The sequence below is a fragment of the Perognathus longimembris genome, chromosome 6 (genome assembly GCF_023159225.1).
Source record: "Perognathus longimembris pacificus isolate PPM17 chromosome 6, ASM2315922v1, whole genome shotgun sequence".
Taxonomy (NCBI): Eukaryota; Metazoa; Chordata; class Mammalia; order Rodentia; family Heteromyidae; genus Perognathus; species Perognathus longimembris.
The window spans coordinates 59948886-59968572 of NC_063166.1; positions in this window are offsets into that span (position 1 = coordinate 59948886).

Genomic DNA, 19687 nt, shown 5'->3' on the forward strand with positions numbered 1-19687 from the left:
AGAGGGATAGACCATTATATTGATGTGGCTTGTAAAATCTTCAGCTGTGTAGGGCAAAATGGCATCCTCGTTGCTCTGAGAAACAAATGAGGTGATATCACAGGTATTACGGAAGCTTTTCTTCTGTTTCAGTCAGCTTCAATTCATTATAATGAAACACCTATCAAAGGCTACTGAAGAATCAGAGAGGCTGGGAGTGCAATTCAATGGTAGAGTGCTTGTGGAGCATGCTGTGAAGTCCTAGGTTCAATCCCCAACATCACCAAAAAATATGTAAAGATGGGTTTATTATAGCTCATGGGTAGGGAGGCTTTTTTTTTTTTTTTTGCCAGTCCTGGGCCTTGAACTCAGGGCCTGAGCATTGTCCCTGGCTTCTTTTTGCTCAAGGCTAGCAGGCTAGCACTCTACCACTTGAGTCACAGCGCCACCTCTGGCCATTTTCTACATATGTGGTGCTGGGGAATCAAACCCAGGGCTTCATGTATACGAGGCAAGCTCTCTTGCCACTAGGCCATATTCCCAGCCCACGGGAGGCTTAAATTAAGGTGAAAACAAATGGGTATCCTCACTGGTTTGAGTCTGGTAAGAATAGCTCCTCACCACAGGATTATGTACAGAACAAGTGCATACTTCACAAACTAGGAAGCAGAAAGAGAGGGTGGACCAGGATCCCATAATGCCCTTTTAGAAACAGCACCAGTAACCTGAAGATTTCCCATTTGGCTCACCCTCTGAAAGAATCATAGCATCTCTCAAGATCGCCACTATGTGGACCAAGCCTTTAACATATGTACCTTGGGGCATAAGTTCTCATAGAATCCTGTAAAATAGGCAAGCTTGCCTTAGTTACTTTGATCTGATCAAGTATCAGCTAAGCTACCTGTCTGCTAGCAACCTGCCGGCAGGTTGATTGAATCATCTGCTGCCTGATTCCTAGAAGGGTTTCAAGTATCATCTTCAGCTATGTAAGATTAATTATATCTCCTGTAACCTGTGAGTGTTTCATAGCTCACTTTCTGTTGCTGGGGACTACTAGTAAAACAGAAATGAAATGTCAGTCATCTCTGAAATGGTAACACATTCTTCAATTTCCAAGTCAAACAGTTTTCATTGAGCTTCTTTTTGAGGTCCCTTTATTAAGTAGTCTCAAAAAGATTTCCTTCATTTATGTATTTTAGAAGTTTAATTGGATATACAGTCAAAGATGTGTCTGCCTTGAGCTACCATGCCACTTAAAAGGAACCTTATGGGTCTTGGTTACCTTCTCACATAAAAATTAAGTCTTTCTATGTTCATGGGTTAGAGAATGTGATTTCTTAAAACAACCTGTGAAAAGTTCTTAAATCACAGCTGTGTTGTGAAACAGCTAAGAAACTCTGTTGTGAATGCAGCAACGCCACTACCACTAGAGGAAGTTTGGGGGGAGTAGGAGTGTACCATTGCTTTGTCTCAGTATGACACAGATTCTTTCATTTGTCATGGAAAAGCCATTAGGAAACTGAGGTAGAAAAAGACAGTAGAGTATCTACTAGATACTAGAGATATTAGATATTAGAACAAAGTTCTTTGCCACCTCAAAACTTCTTCAAACAGATTTTTAACGTATTTGCTTGCATCTTGGCTATGAAAAAAAAACTCCATCTTTCCTGATTTGCATCACCATCTTTTTGCAAATGTATGTGGCTATATTTATTTTAAAAAATGAGTCAGTTCATTTATTGACATCTTTCCCAGGACATTTTCTGGATTTACTGAAGCCAACCCATATGGTGCTCAAAAGTGACCTTGTACCAATCTCTGGAGGTGACCAGACAGGGGATGCTTCATTTCCTCTACTCCAGGAGTGTCAGGAGGCATATGGGGAGAGAGTGTGCTTTCTTCAAGAACTCGTGGTCTTTCTTTTCATCCTCAGATCACCATAGATGGGACCGTGAAAGAGATCCCAAGGGTGACACCAATATTCACTAAATAGTGAGCCCTTTCTGGTTCCTGGAAGGTCTGGTTTGTAGTGCTCTGGTGGAAAGAGTATAAGCTCTCCATAAACCACCTTTGGGAGAAATAACAAGAAAGGAGTGACTTCATGAAACCTTTTTTCCCTTTGGCATAAAAACAAGAGTTAAGAGAGTTTTTAAACTTCAAGTGCAAATGCTGCCACCTTTAAGAGCTTAGTATTTCACATTGAATCGTGAGGGCATGTAGCATATATTTTGAAAGGGAGGGCAGGTTGATGGCCATCTGTCCCCAAGAAATGCAGGCTTGGCAGCAAATTGAAACAAAGTGACACTTGCTTGGCCTGAGAGTTGTGAAACAGGCATAACTTCTGTCACATGCGGTGTTGCATAAAGAAAGACAGCACACCAAGTCGAAATCTCAGAGAAACACTCAGATGTATGAGTTGCCAAGGGCTGACTAAATTGCATGACAGCCAGAGCAGACTCTTCCAAGTAATTGATTCGTTCAGCCCAAATTGGCCCATGGAGAACTTCTAATACAGCTCAGCTTGGAGCATTAACAGCCCTCTAGTATAAGGAGGGACAGTGGCTTGGATATAAGCAAAGAATATGAGAAGATAAGACATTTCATATGAAGACTTTTGTTATTTCACAAGGTGATGCTATCTTCATCTCTGCTTTACATCTCTCAAATTATACTTAAATAAAACACATAGGAACCTCACTTTCTAGCTATCTTGCTGAAAGCAGCAGTTCAGGGTATCTCTCTGCTTTTGGTCAAGTATCCTCTCTGGGATTTTAATGCAGTTTGAAGGAGGTTAACTCTTGAAGATTTGGGCAACCACATCCAGGACTTTGCAGTAAGAATGGAGGATGGGCAGATTTTTTTTTTTAAAAAGAGTGAATTTCTCTGTACCCGTGTTTCTCATAGGATGAGTATGGGGTAATCGGCAGCTGGTGATTCAGTGTGTGGGGGGGTTGGTCTGTTCTAGAATAGCTCTACTGACCCAGAGGCTGCTCTACAAGGTGACCTTTTAATACCATTACACACACACACACACACACACACACACACACACAATTAATCTCACATTTAGATTTTTTTTTTTCAACCTGCTAGATCTACTCTTGCAAACAACAGCACATAATTGATTTCTAACTTTTTCAGTTACTGGCTGAACATTATTTACCCACTCAAATTCTTTCTCATACTCCTTTGACATTTCTTTTTTCTTAAGATAGTAATCTTAGGCCCTCCTAGTATTTGAGCAATTCTTTGTAAAATGAAATATTTTCAGCATTTCCTCTCTAGAGGAAATGTTTCTAGAGAGAATGCTTTTTCTCCACTTGAAACCTTATCATTTCCCAAAAAAGATACACTCAGAGGGAACTGAAGAGACTAGAAGAGGATTTGATAAGGTTGTAACGCTGGCAAAACAGATGTGATTCTAGCAGTTATGTTAGGATATTTTATCACAACCATTTTGCAACTGTGACATTCAAATTATTTGTTCAAAGTTATTTGTCACCAAACTTCATTCTGTTTTTGTTGTAATCATATATGTCATATGTGAGTGTATGAAGGCATTGTGATGGTTGAAATGTAAGTTAAGGAGTATGAAGGCACGGTGATGGTTGAAATGTAAGTTAAGTAGTAATATAATCATAATAGAATTTAAATAATTTAAATGGTCATTAATTTGCCAGCCATAGGAAGAAAAATTGATTCAGTATGTTTAATAATTACAAGCTAATTTTTACATTCTTTGTGAATTCAGTTTATTAATTTCAGTGATATGATTTGAATATGTAATACTCCCATAGACTTACATATTGAATATTTGGTAGCCAGTTGACGGTGTGGTTTTGAGAGGTCCTGGCAACATTAGGAGATGAAATCTAGCTGTGTCACTGGGGGGGCGGGGGGGTGATTCTTTGGGGTATCTCATCTTTGTCCCATTTTTTATCTTTTCTCTGCTTCCTGACTGCCATGATGTAAAACATTCTTCTCCACCATGCTCTCTCCAACATGACAGATTGAAATGGTGAGCCAAAGTAAATTATTCTTGTGTGCCATTACGTTCTGATCTGTACATAATTTTCCTGGTATGATTTAGTAGTTTGGGATAATAGAGGTGGAAAAGATTCTAGAAGAATTATTTAATGTTCATTTGCACATGGTTTTGCTCCATGCTAATAACAACTCATTAAGAACTAATGTTTTCACATAAATTTGGGTTCTTCAACTTCCAGTCCCCAGAGAATGAAGGAAATGTGCTTGGTGATGTCAGGAGCTCTGTGGAAGATTTTCTTAGAAATGTGCTGTTGGAAGTTAGAAGTCTGGTTTATTACACTGAAACATGTGTGTGTGTGTGTGTGTGTGTGTATACATATATATGAAACGTGAATATATACACCCATATTCTGAATTCATATATATTCTTATTCAGAACTCATATTTTTGTGCCTTTTTTAGTTTAGAAATTGTGCTTTGAGCTATTAATGGAGAGCATAATTTTGTACTCATTTCAGTTAATATATATTGATACATTTGCCCTTTGCTGTTAATTGAAAAACAGAGCATGTAGTAGGTAATATTTTACTGAAAATGCTATTAAGTGTTTTCAGTTGTAATAATGAAAATGGCTTTAAGGGCCTACTAATAAAATATTAAACACAATATTAAATTCAATATTAAGTATTGAAGAAACATTCTTCGAAGGAAATATGGTAAGGAGAGTACCGAACTGTCTAAACATCCAAATAATGCCAGTTTTAAGAAACTGTCAGAAAAAAACTAATCCATTAATTTACACGAATATCAACCGGATGCTAAAATCCTTTCATGAGCTATCAAATTACATGCCAGAATATATATTGAAAAATAAATGCTAAAAAAGAAGAATAGTTATGGGAAGCCTAGCCTATCATGATAGTAAATTTTAAATAATTTTAAAGGAGAATTCTAAATTTAACTATATTATATAGGTATTTAAATGGTCAACAGGAAGATAACTATCTCCAATATCAGGATAATAATTACCTATAGAGAAGCATAAAGGTTGTAAATGGGAAAGGACTTTCAAAGAATTCAGAAGGGCTTGTAATTCTTTCTCAACCTAAATAGTTGTTACCTAACATATTCATAAAACTATACATGTGCATCTTTGTGTATTTCATTATTTTCTATGTGCACTCTATATTTCACGGTGGAAGGAGTATTGTCTAGACACACACAGATCAATTCATCACTATAATGAGTTTATAGTCCGGAAATAGATTCATTTTTGTATGAAGATTTACTATGGGTAGCATTTCAATTAGTGTGGGAAGGATGAATTATCAAATAAATAGGATAATTCCCTGTAGAAAGATTACCCATGTTTCATATTAGATAGCAAACTAAGTCAGGTTAAAGAACTAAATGTAGCAAAAAAATTACTTAAAAACAGCACTGGAAACTTTAATCAGATTTATTGGAGGTTACATCCAAGAGCAAGACTCAAAACCTCAAATCAGCAAATTAAAAAAAAACAGTTTGCATTCTTTTAGTTAATGTTTTAATTAGTAGTTACACAATTAGAAATTAGACTGCACAAAGGGAGTTTTACCCTACTAATGAAAGCAGTATCCAGGAATTCTTTTATCCGTATGTCGACAGATCTCCATGCAATTCTACCCTAGCACTCAGCCAAGTTGTCTTTTCTTGTATTGTTGAAAAAATATTCCTATCTGATTAGTTTGTGCCCTTGTTTGCACATCCTCACTTTGATGATTCTCTCCTTCCTTACAGACTCTTATCCATCATCATAAATGCATAAACGAACACGTCTCAGTTCAACAGAGGAGCCACCATCATCATCAATGGCATAATCAAGTCCCATTCTAACTCTCTTAGCATCACCTTTGTTCTCCTTTCCTTTTAGTAATTTTTTATTGCCAAGGCGATGTACAGAGGAGTTACAGTTAGTGAGTATATTTCTTGTCAAACTTGTTACCTCCTCCTCGTTTATCTCCCATCTTCCTGCCTCCTAATTCCCATGAAACAGCAACACACTTTTGGGCATTTACCCAAGGGATCACAAACAAGTCCACACTAATGCTACCAGCACAATCATGTTCACTGTAGCACTATTTACTATAGCCAAAATATGGAACCAGCCTAGATGGCTCTTAGTAGATGAATGGATCAAGAAATTGTGGTATATATACACAATGGAATTCTAGGCTTTTATCAGAAAGAATGACATTGCCCCATTTGTAAGGAAATGGAAAGACTTAGGGGAAAAATCATACTAAATGAAGTGAGCCAGACCCAAAGAAACAGACTCTATGGTTTCCCTCATTGGTAATAATTAGCATATATCTACGATAGCCCTAACAAATGTTCACAATAGTTCAATAGCTATGCACATATGATCACATAAGATGATGCTAAACAAAATGAACTCCAAGTTATGGAAACAAGTCGTTTATCATTGTTGTTATTTTTAATGTACTATGTGAAATTTTCCTTTATTTATCTTCCCTATGATTTAGCCCCTGTTATCACTGTTTTTGATTTTTGTACCTTGTGTATTGTAGGTATGTTTGTCTGAATTAGGAAAGGGAATGGTGAGTCAATGGGTAAAAGGCAATAACAATGCTTATAAGACAGTATGTTGTAAACTAACAGGTCTCCTTTCTATCTAAGATTTTAAGAAGGAATATGCATGCCATTGTTCTTTATTCTTTATCATATTCTAACCAATTTAATCTTTAATTTCATCACTATAACTGTATTGATCAAGGGAATCCAACACTTCCATGCTACAAAAGCTGATTAACACTTACTTTGTCTCATTTCTTTATTTCTGGAGTGAAATATCAGACCTTCACAGGTCTTTCCCCATAGCCATACCTGAAACAGCACTAGTAGCTTTCTATTTCCTTTGATTTTTTAATTTTACTCCTGGTATGTTTTGTGCCATTAGTGTATGTAGTGAATCTACCATCATCTATTTAATTGCTGTGAAATGAAATATTCTCAAATTTTTTGACTTAAAATAACAAGTATTATTATTTTATCAACCTCATAGTTTTGATGGATTGTAAATCCAGCAACAACGTAACTAGGTATCTTTTGTTCAGGTTCTCTTAAGAAGTGTAGTCACAGGGCTGGGAATATGGCCTAGTGGCAAGAGTGCCTGCCTCATATACATGAGGCCCTGGGTTCGATTCCCCAGCACCACATATACAGAAAAGGGCCAGAAGTGGCGTTGTGGCTCAGGTGGCAGAGTGCTAGCCTTGAGCAAAAAGAAGCCAGGGACAGTGTTTAGACCCTGAGTCTAAGCCCCAGGACTGGCAAAAAAAAAAAAAAAAAAAAAAAAAAGAAGTGTAGTCACAGTTTGTCTGTGGCTGGCCCATATGAAAATTTGACTGGTACTGGGAAGAGAGTGTTTGCAGAAATGTTTACCTGGCTGTCAGTCAGCAGGCTCAATCTCCCACCTCATGAGCAGCTCCAGAGGACTGCTCGTGTGTTTTCATACAGGGAAGCTCATTTCCTCCAGAGCAAATGACCCAACAGAAAAAAGCATATAGACGATCACAATGTACTGCAGCCAGCCCTAGCTTTCACACACTATTCCTTCTTATTCTGTCTTCTGTTACCAACACAGTACCAAATCCAGTCCACACCTAGAGATAAGGAAACTGAGCTCTGCTTACTGAAAAGCGAAGGATTGAATAATTTGTGGGTATAATTACAAACCACCATATTCCCCAATAAGATACATTCTAACATTGAATGGATTGGCTCCTCACACTTCAATTTATGCTTAGAACACTAAGCACATTGATAAATGTCTGTTGAATGAAAAATGTTTAGATGTGTCTTATTCTCATCTAGCAAGAATAGTGTACCCAGGATAAGGTTATGGCCATACTTTTACTTGCTCTAAACGTTGACTATATTCAGTTCTGTGAGCTTCAGTTTCCTCATCTCTCCTGTTATACCTACTTCACATAATTGCTGCCTAAGTGATTTCATGCATAAAATACCTCAAGTATTCAATACAAAGGAAACAGTCTTATTTCAGTTTGTTTAAATTTTTTTCTTTCCTCCTTTTTTTTTGTATGTTTCAGTCTTCGGGCTTGAGTTCAGGGCCTGAGCCTTTACCCTGAGCTTTGTTTGCTCAAGGCTAGCACTGTACCACTTGAGCCATAGCTCAGCTTCCAGATTTTTAGTGGTTAATTACAGCCATGATTCTCATGCCTGTTAGAGATAAGATTCTTTCCTGCCTGGGCTGGTTTCAAACCATAATCCTTAGATCTCAGCATCCTGAGTAGCTAGGATTAGAGGCATGAGCCACCAACACTAAGCTCTATTTTCCACTGCTACAAACTGCACAATCACTATTTCTTCATTAGGTTGTATCAAAAGTTTAAGTTTGCCCTCTCATCATGAATTACATATATTCACTACTTACAGAATGAAGTAAAATAAATTTACATTATATTACAAGAATGATACATAAATAATCACCTGTTCCCCAAAGGTAATTTTTAATATTCACATGTGGAAAAATTCTAACTGGCCAGATGGGAAGGTCATTCTGTAGTATAAGAGGTACAAGTACAACTTAGCCTCAATATTCTGCCTAAAAGATATATGTTTGCTGATATTCTGTACTGGAAGGAAGATCAAAGGATTTATGTAGAGTTGCGCCATTTAATGCCATGGGAAATGACAGTGGGGTATTTCAAGGAAGTTATTTAGTGTGGAAGATGAAGCCATGGAGGCTGTGTCCATTAAATGGTACCACTAGAAAACTTCAGTTCAATCAGAAGCTGCACCAAATCAGTTATCCAGATGTGCCCCCAACATAATTAGCAGAGTGATCTTGTATTTTCCTTCTTAAAAATTCTGTGTAATTTACATTTAGAGACAGGCACAGATCTAAATTTTATAGTTGCATGAGCCTGCACAAATGTATACATATGTATAACTACATTGCAATCAAGATAGCATGTTTGCATCCCTAAAAATATCCCTCCTATCTTCTTCTAGTCATCCACTATCGCCCGACAGGCAACCGCTGATCTGACTTCTGTCATCCTTAATTAGTTTAACCTGTTCTGGAAAACAAGTACTGCTTGGCTTATTAATATGCCCTGAGATGGTTGTTGTAGGATATCATTAGTTCCTTTGTTTTATTGCTAATTGCTCTCCTAAGGTATGACTATACTGAAAATCGTCTGATGAATCTGGATTATACAGATTGAACATCCCAATTTGAAAATCTGAAATCTAAAAATGCTCTTAAATGCAGACCTTTTTGAGCAGGAACATACCATCACAAGTTGGAAATTGTATTCCTGACCTCATATGGCAAGGAGGCCTTAGCTAAAACAGGTACACTAAGAATATTGTATAACTTTACTTTCAGGCAATGTGTATAATGTATATGAAACATATATTTTGTGATTAGACTTGCATCTAACATCCAAATTTCAGTTTATCAGATTTTTTCTTCTTTCCTCTTTTCTGAACACCTTCCACCATCACTAATTCTTTCTAGATGATGACAAACAGTTGCAAGTGATACCATTTTTATGTATGAAAATATTCTAAAGTTAGCACAAAAAAGATCCAAAACCTGAAACACTAAGCATTTAAGACAAGGGAGATTAAACCTGTATCTAAATTTTATTGCTATTATTAATAAAGCCTCTATTCACAGTAGTACATATTCTGTTTCTTTTGGATGAATACTGAAAAACATAATGTCTAGATAATAAGATTAATGTACTATTGACATCTGAGATATCCATTTACTCTATACCGTAAGTAACACTTGGAGCTGATTGTGCTGTCCGTTTTAGGCACTCTATTAGGCATGAGATAGTAGCTACAATTTCTCCTATTAAAGTTATAGACATTTTCTCCAAACATAGATTTTTCCTTTTCCTTTAAGAGAAACACTAGGACTCTCTGTTCCTCCTCTCTTCCAAGCTCCTCTAGGAAGGCACATTCCCACTGACTGAGATATTTACATGAGCAGATGGGTCCCATTCCAGGCCAGGTCTCCAGCCTACTGGGTACTTTCTTAGCACTGCTGTGATCTCTGCATTTGTCAGTTTGAGTAGCTCTCTCCTTACCTCCTGTTTGCATTGTGGATTCTCTATCACTTCCTCTGGCCGGCCCTTGTTCTTTCTGATCTATTGCTTTTCCTGGTTTTCCACAGCTCTGTCCTCTACAGAGAAAGGTTCAAGAGGATTGGGTAGATGCAGATCATGAACTGGGATTCAGGGCACTGCTGCTTAGCCCTGTTCACAGTAGAGGTAACCTCAAGTCTTTTTGAATTTTTTCTTCATCTGAAGCAAAAATGGCGTATCAATAACTTTGTGCAGTTATTGAGAGAACTAAATGATAGCCACACAGGTACCTTAACATTCCAGCTCTGTCATCTATTACATCAGCCACGCTCCTAGTGTCTTCTCACACTTCACCACCCTGCACCTACTTCCCATGTGTGCTCATCTTCCTTCTTTCCTTTCTGATTTATTTATTTATTTATTCGTTCATTCATTTTTGCATAGACTTCTGGGCCACATCAAGTTAAAATGTAATTTACTTTGGGGTTTTTAAATTTTTACTTACTGATCTAGTTATAAGAGAGTGTAACCTCCACACAAATGGAAGGGGACAGTAAAATGTAACTTTGCTAGGCTCATAAGCATTATTGGTTTTATATAATAGAGTTTAGAGATTCAGTGCAAGAAAGATTCGTGTCTCTTTCCATGATAATTCCTGTTGAGTGTGGTACATTGTGATGTGAGTTATGTCACATATTACAGTGTGTGTGTGTGTGTGTGTGTGTGTGTGTGTATTTGTTTTGTTTGTTTGAAAAGCTAGCTCATCTCCTAGATGGATCCTGTTGGGAAACCTTTTATATTTCATTGAGTCACTGTTGCTCTGGTTTGATTTTGAAGGGGAAAGAACTTGCCTTTTCAGCATGTTAAATTCGCTATCATTGTGTGTCTTAGAAACTAGACCCTTTGAAAAATTCTCAGGGAGACAGTCCAGAGTCTGTCTCAGTTTTCCAGCTGAGGGGTGAGCACGAGGAGTTATTTTTCACTCCTATACTTGCTGCTGCTGATTGAGGGTTATTTCTTCATGGTTTGTGGCTTGGCATGTCTGGTTTGTCCTGTTCACAGGCTAAGCATCTCTGCCTCTCAATTTCCAGTCCTTGGGGCAGAGGATCAAATACCTCTTTGGAACATGAGGAAAGTCTCTACTACCCAATCCAGGGGATTTGAATATTCCTGGCAGCATCTACGTCTTCAGTCTCCACACATAAATTTACACTATCTGTGTTCAGCAAATCATAGAGTCCAGCATATGAGAAGCAGTGCATGGGGAATATAACCTTAGGAATTCCACTTATGTGTCCTCAAAGACAGAAAACAATGCTTCTGTTTTGGTCATATAAAAAGAGAAGCCAAGCTTTCAACCCAAGGAGATGGGAACTTTCAGAGGTGGTGAAAGGAGCTTTCTGGCAGGTGTCATTGAACTCTTTAGACAGCCACATTCATTCCACAGGAGGCAGGGATACTACCCCTTAGAGATGAATTGCAAAACTCTCTGTCTTGGACTTAACTCTGTTTTTGTTTATTTGCTCTATAGACACCTAGCTGACTATTCTATTCTTCCTATTAAGCAGTGTAATTCCTTAGACATAAGCACTGTATTTATAAACCTAATCCACTTACATCTCTTCCCAGTCACCTTAAGTTTTGAGAGTCACCATTAATCGCTTGCTCAAAGCTTCAGATGGCTCATTTTTAACCATTGCTTTGGCTTCTGTGTCATTTCCTTACTAGAGGTTATACTTAGCTTCAGTTGTGGGAGATTCTTTGTTGTTAACTTCATACCATTTCTTAGAAACATTTTCTTGATAAAATTTAGAAAATGATTGAGGAAAAAGTAGGCAGTAGTTTGGGACATTATTGATGTCTATCTTCTTTGTCTAAACACTCTACTACATATCATTTTCTATAAGCCATTTTGTTTCTCAAAGAAAACCAGAAGGCATTAGGTTGAACTTCATAAAATTTACAGTATTTGACCATTTTTGACCTATGTCAATTACATATGTACAGTTCTACCAACATAAAAGGTATAAAAACAAGAGGCAAAGTATCCATATTAGAGCTATGTGACTTTTAGACAAATCCTTTTACCACTTGGAATCTTAGCTATTTATCTGAAAAGTATGTTTGGTGCAAAAATTCAAGGTTAGCCATTAATAATAATAATAATTAATAACTTTTGAAATTTTATGCCTCTTATGAATCCTGAAAGAAATCTTATTTTCAGGATCTTTTCTTCCATGCTATCATGCTTATTCCTAGCAGCTCGCTATGTCCTTTTTCTTATCTTTGCCTTACTAGATAGCTTTATCTATCCCTTAGAATCAGCTCCAGTGTGAATTGTCTGTTTGTATGCTACCTTTCAGAATAGGGTGACCATCTCTTTTGTTTATCTCTCCTTGACCACTTGATTCCCCATTTATACCAACTTCAGACCCTTCATGGTGATGAGAATCCCTCCTTGAGCACTCTTTTTCCCGTTAGTGACTCAACCTCAATAAATATTTAGCCCTATTGTGACCTGAAGTCTGTGGATCCATTATTCTCCCACTGTCCCTCATCCCAGTCATGTCCTCATTTTCCACCTGCCTCAAGCCTTGTATCCATTAGTATAATTACTTTTTTGCATTCTCCATGCAGATAACACTCCTTCCTCTTTTATATTCAGTTGGCATCCTTGGTTGCTTTCCATCCTCCCACACCTGGTCTACATTTGCCCAACTAAACACAGATTAACACACAAACATATATATCATTGTGCTGGTTGGTTTCACTTTGCAATCATGACCACAAACCCCTATTAAGTCCTTAGAGCTGTTAAGTATCCCATCATGTTTCATGAATCCATTTACTCCGTTCTCTCATTCCTGCTCTTTGCTGCTGTTCTTATTTCATTAAGAAAATTAGAAGCTATCCAAATAGGACACCCTGCTCCCATCACACAGCAGGTTTCACATCTGCAGTCGGGTTCTCTGCCTCCACTCTTGTTTCTCAGAATGAATTACCTCTGTTCCTAGTAAGAGCAAACCTACTCTTCTGAAGTTCAGTGTCATCTTACCCTATTTTTGGGAGGACATCACTCTGCCACTGTCCTTATTTCTTCTTACCTAAATTAGAAATTCTTTTCACTTTAGACCTCTCAGGGCACCACCTTATTTTATTTTCACGTTCAGAGCGAAAGTCTTCAAAAGAATTATTTATATACTTTTGCACACATCCCACCACCTACTGATTCTATATTCTCCCATGAGTTACTAATAATTTCCTTGTCCCATATTGTGTTTTAAAGAGCTGCTTTTTCCTACAATATTTCATTTCAATACCAGAGGTCACATCTGATGAGCAATGGCTGGCTGGTGGTTTAAAAAAGTTTTAAGAGAAAAGGAAAAGCTGCCAAATATTTAGGGAAAGAAAGGTGAAGCTATCCCATTCTATCACTTTTGTTGAAGTGTTTCAATTTACTGTGTAACTTCGATATGCTTTCTAGCTCTCGGCTGAGCTAAAGATATATTAAGTCTGTCTAACCGGGCTTGAAGGATAGCTTGGAGAACATTTGTTCTCTTAAATCTCTTTAGTTTGCAATTGTCAGATTCAATTTTGAGGGGAAGAGTTCACAGCATCATTGAAAGTGGAAAAAAAGTAAGGGAGAGAGCTACAGCCAGATCTGATAAATTATGTCAAAGTCAAAGTCTTCACCCCGTAGCAGTTTAATAATGAAGTATTTTTAGTGATAGCTAAAGGGGAGAGAATGCATTCGGGACAGTTGGGTAGGAAGTCACCCTGGCAAGAGATGGAGAGGGAGTAATGCCATTTCTGCCTTTCATTTCAAGAATATGTTTTCTTCCACAGACAAATGTCACAGACAGCACTCACTGTACTGATTGGGAGCAAAGACAGCTTCCTGTCCATCTTGGAGAAGGTGTCCTGCCCCTTGTCAAGTCACTTTCTCCATATGCCTTCATTTTCATTTTTCAAAAACTATTCATTGTAATACGTTTGCTCTACTGGGCTTCGGATGAATCAAAAATTCGGGCTTAATAAGTTCTATTTCTGTATTCTTCCTGTCTTATCCCTGTAAAAGATGGTTGTTAGTGTGGTATTTTGAACATATCAGCTTTTAGGAAAGCATAGCTATTGATCTTTTAAAATCCTCTTGTAAAAACAGACTACAATGCAATAAATAGCCCATGACAACTTCTTGAATCCAAGATATCAATAAGACAGGACAGACCTCTAATGGAACAGACTTGCTTAGTCTATGTGTAACAGGAAGAAGCAGAGGTTAGCAAAAAGATCACTGCAGGAATAAGGTGGGGGGGGGGAACCAAAAACTATTTAACAGATAGTTAATGGAGCCCTACATATTTCCCTATAATGTGTATTCTTTCATTATTCACTTATTTAAAATCTATATGTATCACACTCTACCTTGATCCACACTAGGGAGGCCACATTAAAGGACATAGATACCACAGACTCTGGCTGAGAAATATAATATAATTGCAAGCATTAGATGTGCTAAAGAAGATAAAGGAGGGAAGCCATAGACTAGTAATGAGGAGGTATGTTTGAGCAGACAGATAAGGCCAGTTAATAAACCAAATGATAAGAATCACTTTGTTCCTGATTAGCTACAGTATTAAAACTATTTATCTAAATAGGTTACTCATTTTTCCTGGGGAATTCTGCCTTTGAAATATTTTCCTTCATATAATATCAAAAACTATCTCCATCCACAGACAGATAATTTTGATGACATAACTACATGTGGTCTAACAAAAAAGATAGTTATTATTTCCAAAACTGGAGGATCAGAGAAGGCTCCAACCCTAAGGCTTGTACTAGAATGGTAGAAGAAGGCTGCCAATGTTCTGGGCACCTGGGTCTCATGCAACCAATTATACCTAATGTAAGAATGAAAAGTCATTCTCTCATCTCTCAACTTCTCTCTTTTAATAGACATGAATGAAGAAAACTGCAACACATATCTTAAATAAACATATGGATTGATGTATTTCACACACTGCTCATATCAAGATCCTGATCAAGAAGCAGAATACAATTAATACCCAATGGATTTTAAATATTTCCCTTTACAATCACTACCTTATCAAAAATAGTTGAATAACTTTCTTTCTTTCTTGATTTTATTTATTTTTTGTTATTATCTTTTTTGTAGTAAATTTTGTTTTATTTTTTCTTATTTATTGTCAAAGTGATGTACAGAGAGGCTACAGTTTCATACGTTAGGCATTGGATACATTTCTTGTATTGTTTGTTACCTCCTCCCTCATTCTTCCCTCCCCCCTCCCCCTTTCCCTCTCCTCCCATGAGTTGTTCAGTTGATTTACACCAAACAGTTTTGCAAGTATTGCTTTTGTAGTCGTTTGTCTTTTTATCCTGTGTCTCTTGATTTTGATATTCCCTTTCATTTTCCTAGTTCTAATACCAGTATATACAGTTTCCGATGTACTCAGATAAGATACAGAGATAGTGCAACCACAGGAAGGGGATACAAGAAGATCATCAACAATAGAAGTTTTCACATGGCATGGTTCACATGGTTTCACATGGCATGTTGAAAGTAATTACAAACGGTATGGAGATTCCTCAGAAGGCTAAACATAGAGCTCCCCTATGACCTAGCAGCCCAACTTTTGGGCATCTATCCAAAAGACCACAAACAAGAACACACTAAAGCTACCAGCACAATCATATTCACTGTAGCACTATTTACTATAGCCAAAACATGGAACCAGCCCAGATGCCCCTCAGTAGACGAATGGATCAGGAAAATGTGGTACATATACACAATGGAATTTTATGCATCTATCAGAAAGAATGACATTGCCCCATTCGTAAAGAAATGGAAGGACTTGGAAAAAATTATACTAAGTGAAGTGAGCCAGACCCAAAGAAACATGGACTCTATGGTCTCCCTCATAGGGAATAATTAGCACAGGTTTAGGCTAGTCACAGCAGAGAATCAGAAGAGCCTAATAATTATGCCCCTATGAATGCATAAGGTAATTCTAAGTGAAATGAACTCCATGTTATGTTATTATCTTTAAATATCTGTACAAAGGAGTTGTCATTGAATAAAGTTTATGATATAATATGTCTTGATCAACATCACCCTTTTCAATATTCTCACCCATCCCTCCTTCACCCACCCTTCTCTCATTCTTGTTAATTTTGTAGGATTCTTGACGGCATTTCACCACCTCTTGTCCTCTTCTTTCAGGTACACTAATGTATTAACAGAAATACAGTAGATTTAAGGGAGATCTCAAGTAGGATAATTCCTTAGACAGGCGAAATTAAAGCTCAGCAAAATAAAACACCAGAAAGTGGGTAGTCAAATGGGGTGAAGTTGGGCCATGGAGCCAGGAGTAGACAAATTAAATTTTATTTATTTATTTTTCATTATCCTTAAGTAGCTGTACAAAGGGATTTCAAGTTACCATGTCAGTCTGTGAGTACAATGAATCTTGATCAATGTCACCCCTTTTATCATTCTCCCCCACTTCTTCAATTACCTCAAGCAATCTAGTTCACACATATACCTTGAACAGTACAAATGCATTTTGCAACCCTTCTCTCTCCATTTGTCTATTCTTCTCATCATCTAACTTCATTTCTAACATGAAAGATTAGCTTACCCTGTTTTGAACATCACTGGAATCACAACTAGCCTGTGTTGGCTACTTTTACTCACTATTTTTTGTGAGCTCAAATGTCATTTTTGTATGTAGCTAGAAATTATTTTCATTGCTATAGACTATTCCATTGCCCATTCTATGGTGGATGAACATTTGCTTAGTAGCCACTTTGGACTATGATTAGTGTTTAGTGAGCATTCTGGTGCCTGTCATGAACTGATCATATATATGTGTCTCTTTTATGTGCACCATTTTCAGAAAGGAGCCTTTATTGAAATCTTATATCCAGTTTCTTCTCGAGTCTTATTGGAGATGCTCACATGTCCATATCCTGTTCTCATCAGAACCTGACAGGGCAGTGATAGGAAGAATTCAACAACCAGAAATCTTGCAGGAAGGTTGGATATGGTGGGACAGTGAGAAGGGAAGGAGGGAAGGGAAAAGGACCCTTTATACCATTTTCCAGTTTCCTTTGTGTAAATATTCCCACCGTGGCCATTTTTAAGCTGTGTATGTTACATCAACCAGCTTGCAAAAAAAATAAAAATAAAACCCACTGGTCTTGTGAACTGGTATAAGCCAGTTCTGGCATACCAATAGCTGAAAATAGCTAACCTTTTTAGCTTTTATAGTTGGAGTTCAGCACTTCCAGGGTAAAGCAGGTGTCAGGGAAATAGTAAGAAAGGCTGATGAGTGGGTAGCTAGACGTTGAGTTACAATCAAGGAAAAATGAATAAACTACTAGCTTAGCCCAAAATGTTCTCATAAAATTCAGAATATTGATGAAAATTAAAGTTGCCCTTTAAAGACTATTATTTGGGACAGGTTAGACGTGCACTGTGATAATAAGCCTCTAATTATAGCGGCACACACAGAGCAGTTTATTTAACTTATGCAAAGTCCTCAGAGGGTCAAGCCACTCTCTAGCACAGCTGTTGATGCAATGATTTAGCAATCCAGGCAGTGTCCATGCTATGGCTCATAATTTTAATTCTTAGTCTTCACAATCATTGCTGAGGCAAAGGAGAGAGAAGAGGACCTTACATGGGCTGCAAGAGATTTAGCACAGAAGCAAATTGTCAATTCCTCTCAGATGCCATTGACTAGAATGGCTTCCCTGGTCCCTCCAGCTGCAAAGATGACAGGCAAAGACAGAGAATATACATGGGCATTTGATGCATTTAAATGTCTCTGCCACAGAGACCACTGATTCAGAGCAGTATGTTATCGTTGATAAGTTCATCATAATTCATTTAACTGCCTTTTCATCCTTTCACTTATCATTTGTTCTAGAAAAGTAATTGGCAGATGTACTAGAGAGTTATCTACTAGTAATGTCTTATCTCACAAAGTAGAAGGAAGTATTAAGCAATAACAAGAACAATCCTAATAAATAATATTTTCTAGGTATGAGTTAACAGATGTTTCTACTGGATTCTCTCTCTCTCCCTCACTCTGTCTCCCTCTCAGATAGGCATACTGCTTACTTTCCATTCACCTTGAGACTAGACAAGAGTCATCAATAAATGATAAAAGCACTAGAGTAAAAGATGTTGAGCAAGAGAATGCTCACATGTTTAAAGTATCACCCACAGATTATTTACTGCTTACAAAGGTGGAAATGAACATCATTAAAATGGTAAGATCTGGTTCCAATTGATTAACTTTAATGTTAGTAATAATGGCACAAACTGAATCTATGTGTACTGAGAAAGGGACATGACATTATCTATGCAGTACTTCTGCCAGTGTTGAATCTGGATATAACATGAGAAAATGAAGAAAATACCAATTAGGGCCATCCCATCTGGACAAATTTGAGTTGTGCTCTTACAATATCAATGCCATGACAACATAGTGTCCAAGATGAAATAAAGACAGGCACCATGATGAATAAATGCTGTGTGTGATTCTTGATCCAGTCCTGCAAGAATGAAGCTGTAAAGCACATTATTGGGATAAGGTAGAGATTTCTATTGCAGGGCATTTGTTTGATGGTAATTTTATATCAATGCTAAAAGGAGAAATATTCTGAAAGTTTATTAATGAAGTATCATATCTAGAGATATTTGTAAGTAATTCAGTAAAAGGTACATGCATTTATTTATCTGTGCACTTGGCTAGATATATCCGTGAAAAGCAATGGCATCCAGAAAAGTCAAGCTTAAGATAATCCCCCACTTTATAACTTCTTCCAAATCATGGGGGAGTAGAAGGCAGAATTGCTGTCTAATTCTGAGTGTCACTAGTGATACTGTATCTGATTATGCTGTAAAAACAACTATTTAGCCTTATCTTCAGTGTCAAATGAGTGAACTGTCTTCTTAAAAAAAGCTCTCTAATTCTGTGGAAAGGGTTTCAATGTTGGATGAGTTGACACAAATGATGAACTTTGAAAAGAGGCAGCATTCAGATGAATATGCACTTCCCCCAAACAGTCTGATATTTGAAATTCTCTGAGCATTTCTGTAATCTTTTATGGCCAATCTACCTAAAGTAGATTGGTAAATTTGTACAAGCATCTCTTGCACTTACCACATTTTTTTAAGTTTATATCTTAATGGGAGAACAACAGATCTGTGCATTTTGCTCAAAATTGAAAAGCAAGACTAGTTTTGGTTTTGGTTTCTAGATTAGATTGTTGATAAAACTGATGATTTCATTCTCAGTGCTGGAACTCCTAGTGAGTACCATAAAATAACAAATGATATATACATAGATGGATAGATAGATTGTAAAGGTGATATACAGAGGGAGATAGATAGATAGATTGTAAAGGTGATATACATAGGGGTTACACTTACGTGAATCAGGGAATGAGTATGTTTCCTTTTTTTTTTTTTTTTGTCAGTCCTGGGGCTTGATCTCAGGGCCTGAGCACTGTCCCTGGCTTCTTTTTGCTCAAGGCTAGCACTCTACCACTTGAGCCACAAAGGCTAC